This window comes from Nomascus leucogenys, chromosome 23 (assembly GCF_006542625.1).
Source record: "Nomascus leucogenys isolate Asia chromosome 23, Asia_NLE_v1, whole genome shotgun sequence".
Lineage (NCBI taxonomy): Eukaryota > Metazoa > Chordata > Mammalia > Primates > Hylobatidae > Nomascus > Nomascus leucogenys.
In genome coordinates, this window is record NC_044403.1 from 25,419,478 (window position 1) to 25,432,408 (window position 12,931).

Here is a 12,931-nt window from a genome sequence, read left to right on the forward strand (position 1 = left end):
ACGAAGGGCTGTAGAAGCTCAGGGCGCTTGCTCACTAGAAACAAGGAGCCCCCCACCCCTTCTTTTAAAACAGATCTTTTGTCTTTGTCTTCATTTCTGCGTTCGTCCTCCTTCATTCAGTCCCATAGTAACCGTCACAGGAAGGGGCTGTCACTCTGTCTTTGTCCCCTTAGGAGCTGATGGCACATACATTAGACAATAGCTAAACATGAGTTGCAGTATTTTCTATGCCGTCAGACCAGCTAGTCAAAGATAGTGCTACCATAGACTCCAACCTCTACCTCCTGAGACTTCTGGCCTAAGAGGATAATTGCCCTAGGGAGTCTGCTCTTAAACAGTACTCAGATCTTCAGAGGTTTTCAAGTGGATGAAGGGATTCAGATGCCAGATGTGGTGATCAAAACATGAATTCCATTTCTTCCTCTAGGCCAGTGGGCAGAACCCCAGGTGCAGCCAGAAGAAGAAAGAGCTGTTGTTTCCTATGAATGGAAATCAGAAACCAGTATTTAAGGGTTTAAGCCAAATTAATGATCTGCATTTCAGGGCCCCAGATGGTGTAGGTTGGATTACCCCATAGATTGCTTCAGACTTTACCCTGTCAGTAAGTGGGGGGTGATGGGCTTGTCACATTTGTCATTTATTCAGCTGGATGAACAGATCATGAGAAATGGGGAAAGTCTATACTGGAACGATTAAATGCTTTTAGAGCCATGCCATTATCTCCCCTCACTCCATTGGAATATAAACTCTATAAAAAGGGAGATTTTTGTCTGTTCTGTTCGCTATTCTATTTTTCGCACTTTGGACAATGCCTGGCACATGGTAGCTTTTTTTGTTAAATAAATTAATGTATTTCTCCCAGAGCAACATCAATATGTGTGGGCTCTTCTTTAGGGATCTTCCTTTTGTGCTTGCTTGGCCCACGTATGCATCTTTCTCCAAGGGAAGTATTTGTGGTCTGGATGTGGCTATTCTTGAGTTTCTCATTCATTAATTACCTTGTCAGATTGAACAACTGACATCCTTTGTACTGAAGAAATATCTACAGGAATGTTTTCTGCTGATGGACTTAGAGTTTTCCACTTTTAGTAGATTTATTAGCAACAAAATAAAGCACATATACATACACAACACACACACACACACTTTTGGGCATGCGTGATGCATAAGTAGAGCTGGTAATTTGTCATCTCTAGACAAACTCAGAGAGGAAGGATGCAGTTTGTATCAGTCAAGATGAACTAGGCTATGCTACATAATCCCCCAAATCTCCGTGGTCTATAACACCACAATCTTTTGCTCTCACTGCTTGTTCAGCATGGGTTGGCTGAGAGATCTTCTGTGACCTGGCTGATAGAACAACCATTATCTGAAGGATTGCCCATTATAAGTGCGAGAAAGGAAGCAATTATGTGCTCCAACCTAGACATGGTATACATCATTCCAGCTCATAATTCACTGGCCAGAACTCGTCTCAAGGCCCAAGTGGAAATTGTAGTACTATCTGGGGGGTTGATATGCTTTGGATCTGTGTCCCCACCAAATCTCATGTCGAATAATAATTCTCGGTGTTGGAAATGGGGCCTGGTGGGAGGTGATTGGATCATGGGGGCAGATTGGATCATGGGTGCTGATAGCAAGTGAGTTATCATGAGATCTGGTTATTTAAAAGTGTGTAAAGTATGTAGCACCTTCCCCCTATCTCTCTTCCTCCTGCTCCGGCCATGTGAAGTGCTGGCTGCCCCTTTGCCTTCTGCCATGATTGTAAGTTTCCTGAGGTCCCCCAAGCAGCAGAAGCTGCTATGCATCCTGTACAGCCTGCAGAACCATGAGCCAATTAAACCTCTTTTCTGTATAAATTACCCAGTTACCCAGTCTCAGGTATTTCTTTTTCTTTCTTTTTTTTTTCAGGTATTTCTTTATAGCAATAAGAGAACGGACTAATACAGGGGTGGATAGCTGGGTAATAACTACCACAGTTGTTTTTACCACAGTGTTCTAGATTGATTTTATTTCTCAAAGTTTCTTTTCTTTTCTTCTCTTCTCTTCTCTTCTCTTTTTTCTTTCTTTCTTTTTCTTTCTTCTTTCTTTGCCAATCTCTGGTAAATCACTTTTTTTTTTGAGACAGAGTCTCACACTATTGCCCAGGCTGGAGTGTAGTGGTGCCATTGTGGTTCACTGCAGCCTTGACCTCCAGAGCTCAAGTGATCCTCTCACACTGGCCTCTTGAGTGTCTGGGACTAAGGACATGTGCCTCCATGGCCGGCTGGTGGTAGTTTTTCATAACAGAACCCAAGAGCACTTTCCTAGAGAGCAGTAGTTTAAATATTAGACTGGCCATTTTGTAACCTCAGCAAACTAGATCTTACAGCAGCAATGATCATAGACTTCGAATCAGAGAGATGCACCTCTGCTACTTAATAGTTGTGTGGCATTACATAAGACACTAAATCTCTCCAAGATGAGTACTGTCATCTCTAAATTGGGTTTTACTTACAGATAAGATGAAATTGTTGTGAAGATACTAGATCATCTAGTGAGTTGCTTAGTATACAATATCTGGTACATATTACCAATTCAGTACATATTAGTTGGCTTGGAAGATAGAAAGTCTTACATTTTATTAGTTGGTGTTTCTTCAGCCAAGTTTTCTTGGCAGGTAAAGCTTTTATGTTCTCAGGAGGTCTGGCAATTAAGATTGCTCAAATTTCTCTGTGGGGGAATGTTATTTGAAATGATTCTTCTGCTTACCAGGTTCAACTTACATTAATTATCTGCTTCCACACGCAGTCTTTCACCTATATTCTCTTTACTACAGAATATCTGGAAGTCTCTTCTTTTTAAAAAATTTTCTAAAATATATATATCAGACAGAGTCTCACTTTGTCACCCAGGCTGGAGTGCAGTGGCAGAATCTCAGCTCACTGCAACCTCCGCCTCCCCAGTTCAAGCAATTTTCATGCCTCAGCCTCCTGAATAGCTGGAATTGCAGGTGTGCCCCATCATGCCTGGCTAATTTTTATATTTTTAGTAGAGATGGGGTTCCACCATGTTGGCCAGACTGGTCTCGAACTCCTGGCCTTAAGTGATTTGCCTGCCATGACCTCCCAAAGTGCTGGAAGTCTCAATATTAGTCTCAACCTTGGCTATCCATCAGAATCCCCAGGGCATTTTTCAAAAGACCTATGCCTGAGCCCCACCTCAGGCCAATCAGTTTCTCTGGGAGTGGGGACCCAGTCACCCATATTTTTAAGGCTCCTCTGGGGATTCTGGTGAGCAGCGAGGATTGAGAACTGCTGCCCTACATGTCTGGTTTTTGCCCATGTCTCCAGCCTCGTCTCCTGCCACTGTCCTCCCTTTGCTCATCACGCTTTTTTTTGTTGTTCATTGAACATGCCAAGGTGGCTCCTACTTCAGAACCTTGACATTCACTGTTCCCTCAGCCTAAGTGTGTTGCTTCAGATTTCCATATAACTGATTCTTGTTCATGAGGTCTCAACTCCAATGTCATGTCTTCAGAATTTCACTCCAGTACCCATTCTAAAGTAGCACTCCTCATCTGGTTTTACTTGAGCTATTTGCTGATTAATTTGCTTATATCCTGCCTGTCTCCTCATTAGAATATAGACTCCAAAAAAGTAGAGCTCTTCTCTGATTTATTCACTATTATATGTCCAGAGTTTAGAACACTATCTGGCGCATAGTAGATACTCAATAAATATTTGTTGAATAAATTATTCTTGTCTGCCATTAACTAATATAATTACAAAATGTCGTTTTAATGATCAATCCTTACGACATACTTACAAAACAATCATTTCCTTAGAAGCAAGTCTTGCAGTTTCTGTTTTCTCATGCTCCTTTACATAGTTTATATTGTTTAACTATTTGTTATAGGGAGAAAAAAGAGATAACGCTATAGATAAACACCCATTTTTATTACGATTATGGTACCTATGGCCTTTGCTCTATCCTGTTTTCCTGTCCATTTTATTCTTTTCTGTCACTGGTTACCATCATTCTGAAGGTTTCTTGGGTTTGAAGGCATTGGTGTTTCTTTTCCTTAACCTTCTCTCTCTAGTGATCATTAAGAAAGACTAGGGGACTTGAAGTGAAATGTCTGGGTTTGAATTCTGACCCTGCAAATTTCCAAGGGCAGGTCATTTAACCTCTTTGAACCTCAGTTTCCTCATTAATGAAGTGAGGACACTAATAGTCTCTCAAAAATCTAATTTTTGAGTTCCTGTCTCAAAAAAACTGTAGTAAAAGAAAGTGAGAAAATATAGGTAAAATTACTTCCTCCTTGCAGAAGCCATCAGCAACAACTTCCTCAACTTGCAGTCTTTCCCTTTCACTCATTTTTTCTTTTCTACATCTCATCTTCCCTGCTTCCAGGGTCAGGAAGAGGGTGTTCTGGATCCCTCCTCTTTGTCTCTACAGTGGCGTCACCCATTTTTCCTTCTCTTTTCTCTTCCAGCTTCTCTCTTACTGACTCTTTCTCACAAGCAAACATGCTGACATTGTTCCTCTATTTTAAAAGCCAGTACCTCACTCTTGGTCTCCTGTTGCTTATATTAATATTTCTCTCCAGATTAAGTTTGTTGTTGTTGTTGTTGTTGTTTTTGAGATAGGGTCTTGCTGTCACCTAGGCTGGAGTGCAGTAGCCTGATCACAGCTCACTGCAGCTTTAAACTCCAGAGCTCAAACAATCCTACTGCCTTGGCCTCCAGAATAGCTGGAACACAGGTGTGTGTCACCATGCCTGGCTAATTTTTTATTTTTTGTAAAGATGATGTATCGCTATGTTGCCCATGCTGACAGGATAAGTTCTCAACAGAAAAGTTCACTTTAATTGAGGCTTTTACAGCCTTTTCTTCTAGACACCCCTCCACACACTACATTGGACTCCTGCCCCAACTTCTCTCCAGAAACTGCCTTTGCCATAATCATAGGGACCCTCTGGGTGCCACATTCAGTTGTTCATTATACATATTGATCTCTTAACAGCATTTGAAACTATCTTTCTTCTTACAACTTTCTCTTTCCTTGGTTTTTATCATATTCTCTTCTGCCATTCCTTTACCTGTGTAACTGTTCCTGCTTCATCTCTTTCCTGGACTCTTCTTCTTAAATATTGGCATTGCTAGAGCCTCACCTTTAGCCTATTCTTCTGGAACTATATTCTGTGCCTGAGTGACCTCATTCATGTTCATAAATTCAATCACCATTTATACACTGAAGATTTCCCAAGTTCGTCTCTCGTTTAAGCAACTCTTTTGAGAGTTAAACCCATTTCTCCAACTATTTCCTGGTATTTCCTGGACATCTTCACCCAAATGTTCAATGAGTGCCTCAAAAAATCAAGAACATAACAATTCTTGAACATATTCCCCTGTTCCCAGAATGTAAGTTCAGGAAGATAGGAATTATTACCAATATTGTTTATTGCCATATCCCTAGAGCTTATAATATTGTCAGACACATATTAAGTGCTCAGTTAATATTGGTTAAATGAATGGACATTTTCCCCACCAACCTGTTCTTCCCTCTGTATAGCATTAACATTTGCTCGATTATAGCAACATGGTTTGTTGTCATCTCTTTTTTCCTTAATCCTTATATCCCATTGGTTTCCTATGTTCTGTGTATTCAACCTGCTCAATCTAAAGTCCATTCCTTCTCCTACATTCTCACTGATATTTTTCAGGCATTTATAATCTCTCCTTCTTTTGTATCCTCACTTTTCTTATTCATGCGATAGGGATAGTAATAGGACTTTTCTCATAGGACAGTCGTAAGCTTCAGTGAAGTAATATACCCAAACTCTTAGTATGGTGCTGTGATGACTCAGTAAATTTGGCAAGACAGCTGTATTTCTTATGTATCTATATGGATCTCTACAAATACACCTACATGTATTAAGAGGACAGTCTAGTTAACCTCCGTATTTTAGTGTAAGTCCTAACCCAGGAGAGATGCTATTGAACAGATAAATAAATTTGCTTTGTAATGTCAATCAAGTCATGTCCTTGTTGGACTTCAGATTATTCATTTATTAATTCAGTTAACTAGACTGGCTGGGATCATTTTATAGCATTTTCATATTACAAAGCATGTTCATAGCCATTAACTCATCTTATTTCCATGGCTATTATTCATCTTATTTCCATAGCTATTATTATCATTAGCACCCCCAATTTTACAAGTGAAATAACTGAGGCTTAGCAGGGTATGAGTTGTCCATAACCCGTCTACCACTTGTTAAAAGCAGAATCAGAATTTGAACCCAGTCTTCTAATGCTAAGTCCTATTGTTCTAAATATTCAGGTGAAAATATATGCATTTTATTTTTATGTTTCAGGAAGTTGTTTGTGGTCTCTTATTGCACTGTTTTTTCTTGAGTCAGTTGGTGTTGAAGGATGGAACTTAGTGGTAGAAGCCACCCTAGAGCCCTAGTTCCTTTAGCTTAAGAAGAAAAAGAAACAATAAAAATGCATTTGCTTGAGAGGTTGTGAAATCAGAGGAAAAAGCCACCTCATCCCACACCCCAATTGTAGTCAAGAGCCAGACTTTGCTGAGGCATTTTGGCAGATTAAACTCTTTGTCTGTGTTGACATAGATGCTGAGGGGACCTTTCTTTATTATGAGATAAAGAGACGGGATCTGAGATTATAAAAGCTTTCACATGTCAGAAAAAGAACCAGTGGGAACAAGTTCATTCATGAAGCTGCCTTAAGGAACTGCAGGTGTTGAGGCACTGGGAGAGACATACACAAATGGATAGATTTCAGGTTTCCAGGAGCTCCACCCGGTCACCATCATAAGTACTCATTTGGGGAATACAGATTGTTCACTGCCCAGCCCAGTGGTTTTTCAAGTATGTTTTGCGGACCTTCAGAGTAAGAAGAATTTGGGGTATTTTCACTTGTTGCCCTATTTACATGATTTTCCTAAATCATTTGAAAGTAAGTTGCAGACATTATTTTCTTTTTTAAATTCTTCAGCGTTCATCTTTAAAACATTAGGACATTCTCCCATATAGTCATAATAGGAGAATATTATGACCATCGAAGACATTCATAATTCCTAAATATCATTTATAACCATTCCACCCCAAAAATTCCTCAATTGTCCCAAAATGTCTTTTATAGCTTTTTTAAGAGTCCAGGATTCAAGCAGGGCTCCTGTAATGTAGAAGAATTCTCTTGCTTTTTTCCCCCCATGACATTGTCTTGAGAAGAATCCAGATCAGTTGTCTTGATGAATCTCTCACATACTGCCTGTGTATTTTTGTGTCCTTGTGGTCTCAATTAACTTGTTCAGGGAAACTGGCAGTCTACTACGCTGCTGAGAGTATAAATTGAGGTCATCTTTCTGGAGGGAAATGGGTAATATATTTTAAAACTGTCACTGACTTTAAATTAAGCTGGAGCCAGATTAGATTCAGGATAAACACTTCTAGCAGGACATTTCATAAATAATCCATGTATAACGCATTGCATCATCTTACTAGGCACATGATGTCAGATTGTCCCACTATTGATGATGTTAAATTTGTTCACTTGGTTCAGATGGTGTCAGCCACATTTTACAAGTGTAACTTTCACCTAGAGGACATAGCATCCAATTATGATCCTTATCTGATTGCAATCATTGGAGATTGCAAAATGTTGATTTCCAAATTCTATTATTCTTTCTACTTTTACTAACCAGAGTTTTCCTCAAAAAAGAATTTTTCTCCCTCCACCCTTTCATCCCCCAACCCACCCTGAGCATCACGATAGACTCAAGGAATTTTAAAGATTCTATGGTTTTTTTTAACCATTGCCTTGATTATTCTTTTTGATACATAAATTGTCTCAAATTTGGCAAGTGAGAGCTCTCTCAAGTCAACTTTTGTGTGCTTTTGACATGTCCTTATCATTTTTTGATCACTTGTTTACTTTCTGATGCAAAAAGAAATCCCAAGTTCGCCCAGTATTTTTTGTACTCCACCTGTGGATATATCATTTTTACCAAGGAGCCTTTTATGTCAAGAACGATGTTTAGAAATCAAGATTTAGGCTCCAGAGGCAATGGCATCTTACTATTAGATGCCACTGATTCTAGGACTTCTAGTACACACAACTAGGAAATACAACTTTTAAAAAATTATGAGTTCATAGTAATATTTCCAAATAAAATTTAATTTTAACATTTTATTATTTTTAAATTTTTTTAATATTTAAGGAGCATTTATTTTTTCCTGTGAACTGTCCATTCATGTATTTTGCCTGTTTTCCTACCAGATTTGGCCTTTTTCTTCTTTAAGAACTCCTTACATATTAGGGATATTAACTCTTTGTCTGTTAAATAAATTGCAAATATTTTTTCACCCAGTTTTTTATTTGTAATGTCTGGCCCAGATTCAGCTGCCTGGAGCTAACTTTTGAAAAAGGGCTCCTCATTCACAGGCAAAACTACAAGGAGAGGAATGAAACTCCTGTTTTCCAGGTGTCAGGCACTGTTCTGGGTGCTTTGTGAACATTCTTTTCTTGTACCTGGTGACAAATCTTTGAACATTATTCCTTATCTAAATCCCACATGGCTAAAATGTTTTAGAAGTCAGAATTTTTCAGTTTTTAGAAAGGTCGTGTGGTACTTAGAACCATCTCTACTCCCCAGCAGGGCCTGGGGCAGCATACTGAAATCACATATGTAAATATTGCTGTAGGGAAATATATTAATATTCCCATTAATTAAGATAAATAAAGACTATAGTTAGTTTCACCTCATCTCAGGTCAGGTTTTGCTGCCAAATTAGATACGAAAAACATTTTTGATTATCAGAGCTTTTCAGATTTTAGAATTGTAGATAAGAGATAGTAGGCTATTATCCTTGCTTTATAAGCAAGGAAAGGAATTTTTTTTTTTTTGAGATGGACTCTCACTCTGTCGCCCAGGCTGGAGTGCAGTGGCAGGATTTCAACTCACTGCAAGCTCCGTCTCCTGGGTTCATGCGATTCTCCTGCCTCAGCCTCCCAAGTAGCTGGGACTACAGGCGCCCGCCACCACGCCTGGCTAATTTTTTGTATTTTTAGTAGAGACGGGGTTTCACTGTGTTAGCCAGGATGGTCTTGATCTCCTGACCTTGTGATTCACCCACCTCAGCCTCTCAAAGTGCTGGGGTTACAGGTATGAGCCACCGTGCCCGGCGGAATTTCTTTTGTTAGCCAAATAAATCTTCTGGCTTTCACCCTTCTTTTCTTTTTTTCTTTCTTTTGTAAAGAAAGAAGGAGGGAGCAAGCTTGAGGAGTAAAGTGGGCCCCATGAAAACTACAGTATTTCTTTACTTCCCATCCCACCACCTCCCCGGAGCCAGGGTGAGATTGAGACAGATAGCCCCTCCAGTAGCCCTTCAAACAATATTTTTTATACACTTCTTCAACATTTATTTGGAGGAAAGGCTGATTGCTGCCTAGGGGATGTTCTGTGCGGGAAATTTGCGAGGGGAAAAGACACACACACACAATACCTTTAAGGGTAAACAACGTTTATCCCATGTAAATGGCAATGCAAATATAATAAGCAAATGATATAATAAGCAAAATATCATGCACAGGAAAGACAAATCCATATCAAGTAAGTATTCTAGTGAGGAAAATAATCATGTCCTTATCCATGATGGAAGAGATCTAATATAATCACCCTGTTCATTGGTCCAATGAGCAGCACTGAAGTGGCTTAGGAAAGCAGTTGGTTGTCATTCACAAAAAAGGTCATCTTGTCAAGATGACTTTTGAGCACCACCTCTATAACAGATGACATTTGGTGAGCATTCACATGGAACACGAATATCTCCACACCTGTGCCCTTACAAAAGATTCATCCACATGCCTCTTCTCTAACTCATTGTCAGTCCTCCCTAAGTCCCTGAACATAGAGCCAAACCATCCGCCACTACCCGTGAATCAGCTTAGATCCATAACTTCTGGCCTTTCTCCTTCCAGGTAAAATGGACAGCTAAGTGCACTGCTCAAAGTTCTGACCATCAAGAAGCTATTTCTTCCTAACTGCCTTTCAGGATCACCCTTAGGGAATTCTATAATGCTGTGGTCATCCACTTTTAGGAGGTACCAGCGTAGCGTCAGAACCATCTGTAAATCAGACCTAAATTTTTTTCCTAGTCAATTTGTCATAGGAAGTTCCCCAGGGAGCCTAGGTGGGGATTAAAGGAGAGGTGGCAATGCACGAAGATTAGATGCCACTGAAGATGTTAAAATATAGAATGCGTTTCAGCGAGTAATAGCTAACATTTTTTAAACTTATGTGGCAGGAACTATTCCTTATGATGATATGTCATAATTATTCTAATCTTACCAATAACCCTGGGAGGTAGAGTTTTTCTTAACATTCCTATTCTGCAAAGAGGAAAACCAAGTTAAGTCAGTCATCTAAGGTCACCCAAGTAGCAAATGTGGTACTGTGAAGCTGGGCAGTCAGACTCCTGAACCTATGCTCTTAACTACAGACCCTGAGGCCTAGGAATCTTGGGTAGATGGAGGAGAAAGCAGAGAGAGAGATGGCCACAAATCTGTTGGTTGCTACTAAGGTCCTTTGGCGCCATCTGCTGTTCAGTGCCAGAGTTGGCAATTCCAAATAGTTTGGACTCCTATGATTGATGTTCCTTTCTCTTACTGGAACACATATGCCTATGATGTTTTCTTCTTCCACTGTTAGGTCATCTATTCAAACAAAAACATTGAGATTATAGATCTCATTTTAACTTCCTAAGTGAGCCCAAATATGGGCCAGAAGAGTGTTGGTGTCCATTTCTGTTTGAATGTTGAAGGCTGTCTGACTTTGTGCCTGCTTCTAGTATGGTCCAAACCATTGAAGATATTTTGGCTTTGAGAACCCCATAAAGAAGAATGAGATCGGCCGGGCGCGGTGGCTCACGCTTGTAATCCCAGCACTTTGGGAGGCCGAGGCGGGCGGATCACGAGGTCAGGAGATCGAGACCACGGTGAAACCCCGTCTCTACTAAAAACACAAAAAATTAGCCGGGCGTGGTGGCGGGCGCCTGTAGTCCCAGCTACTCGGAGAGGCTGAGGCAGGAGAATGGCGTGAACCCGGGAGGCGGAGCTTGCAGTGAGCCGAGATTGCGCCACTGCACTCCAGCCTGGGCGACAGAGCGAGACTCCGTCTCAAAAAAAAAAAAAAAAAAAAAAGAGATCCTGTCATTTGCAACAACATGGTTGGAACTGGAGGTCATTATGTTAAGTGAAATAAACCAGGGCAAAGAAAGATAAACGTCACATTCTGCAGGGATTGGGGGATAAGAGTACCCAGATTGTTAGAAAACTTCAACTAGAGTAGAATTTAGAGGAGAACAAAAGATATGACCCTGAGTGGCAGTCCTATCTCAAGACAAGGTCCCCATTGCCTTAGCAGATTAAATACGCAGTTTGCTAGAAGACAAGCTGTGTTAAGTGTCTTAGCCTAAGGTTGTGAGTGGGTTGTTTTACCCTGATTCAACTATCTCTTTCCTTTTCTTTGAAACACAAGGCTGCCATTTAATATGTGTCCAAACTTTAGTAATTTTCATCTATTGTTTGAACAAATGAGGATTTGTTTTCCTACATGAATTGTCCAAGATGGTAGGTAGAGAATCCAATATGAGTTCAGGATCCCAAGGAAACTCCAGCCCGTTCATTCAGAAGCAGTGTCTGCAGAGGCTGTATATTTCTAAAGAAAAACAAATGGGTAAATTGAATAAAACCCAGTTGTACAGTTTCCACTTGAGGAAACTTTGACCTAGAATAGTTTGCCCGTCTCTAAAATATTCTTATATTTAAAGACCAGAAAGTGTCTCAATTGCAATGAATTCCTACTTTAGTTGATATAAGAAAGACCATTAAGCATCTATATGAATCCTGGAAGGACTCTTAAAGGCTACTGTGATAGGTCATTATCATAATAGTCATCAAGAAATCATACCTCCCTGTATCCACATCTCTTTGCAGTGTGTCATTTCTTCTCTCCCCATATCCCCATCAAGAGATGGAGTCTATTTCTTCACACCCTTGATTTAGGGTTGAACTTATAAGTAAAATAACATCTAACTGATAGTAGTTAGACTAACTCCCCTCCCTGAAGTTGCCATCCCACTCCGCATGGAACTGAAACTGCACGTCCCTTGCTGACCACCACAAAGGGACAACAGCCAGTGACTGAACGTGAAGGGACTTAGGGTAAAGGTATAGTGCAGCCCGTACAACTCAGGGAGGGAAGGAATGTACAGGTGCACATGCAGGACACTCGCTATGCAGCAGGGCCTATGGTGTCCCTGTTGGCCCCCTAAGTCATTTCCAGCTTGGGTGTATGGGTGGAGGCTGCAAAGCCCCTGCAGCCAGCCCGGGCCACCAAGGGTCATTCTCCACAGGGACAGGCAGCCCCAGTTATGCCTGCCCTGACTCAGCAGTCTGACCTCCTGCCTGTGGGACCAAAGGCAGAGCCTTGTGAAATAAATAATTTGCTTTGACCAATGAAAGGTGGCAGGAGTGAGACTGTGTGAGATCCAGAGACTTGGTCTTGAGAGGCCTTGCAGTCCTGCTCTGTCATTTTGACACCCTGAGACCACCATGCTGTGATGAGGCCATCTAGCCTACTGAGGAATTCTCCTCCACCTTGGAACATCCCAGCCCTGGCTGAGGCATCAGATGACGGCAGGTGGCCCCATGAAGATTCCCCGGTGAGTACAGCAAAGAAACGCCCAGATTGCCAATCCACAGAATAGTCAGAAATAATTAAGTATTGTTGTTTTAAGCCACCAAATTTTGAAGTGGTTTTTATGCAGCAAGATATAACTAATACATTTCCCAAGAAAAGGTAAATCCCAAACCAAACTCTGAGTGCTTTAAGTGCACTTGCCCTTTATGAAAAACTTTCC